This window comes from Olea europaea, chromosome 11 (assembly GCF_002742605.1).
Source record: "Olea europaea var. sylvestris chromosome 11, O_europaea_v1, whole genome shotgun sequence".
NCBI classification, from domain to species: domain Eukaryota; kingdom Viridiplantae; phylum Streptophyta; class Magnoliopsida; order Lamiales; family Oleaceae; genus Olea; species Olea europaea.
In genome coordinates this window covers 27,131,373-27,132,012 of record NC_036247.1, presented here as the reverse complement: position 1 = coordinate 27,132,012, position 640 = coordinate 27,131,373, and positions in this window count along the sequence as shown.

Below are 640 nucleotides of genomic sequence, written 5' to 3'. Positions count from 1 at the left end.
AACCAAAATTGATTTAGATTTTTTATTCAGGTACTATTTTGATGTCGCTTACTTATCATGTAGCCATCCCAAAGTTCAGATAAAGGAAGATGATTTTTACAACTTCAAATTTATTTTATTATATTTTTAATTTTTAATCTTCATTTATTTTTATTTTTTTGATTTTTGAGTTTCATAGTTAACAAATTCGCAATTTTATTAAGTTTTATAAAAACGATAATAAAAATTTCATTTGATTTTTTAAAAAAATAAAAAATAAAAAACTAGGCATATGAGTCAACTTACCATCAAGAGGCTAGTACGAATCAACTTTTTTAGAATGATTTGACTCGTGCTCAGATTGCCCCAAAGCGAGCATGAGTCAACTCGTGCATTAGGCAAAGCTGAGCCCAAAGGCGGGCTAGCTCGCCCCATTAACAGCCTTGCAAAAGCCCACAAAATGGCTCCACAAGGTTTGGGCCTGATGATGTATTTAAGGTCCAAATTCAGAAAACATGTCGATTTACCAAATAAAAATTATAAGAATTAAGTGTTTTCAAAATCTCAATTCATAACTAAGAATTATAAGTTCTTATTTAAAAAATCAGATATAAATAAAATTTTAAATAATAATAATCATCATCATCTAATATTAAACAAT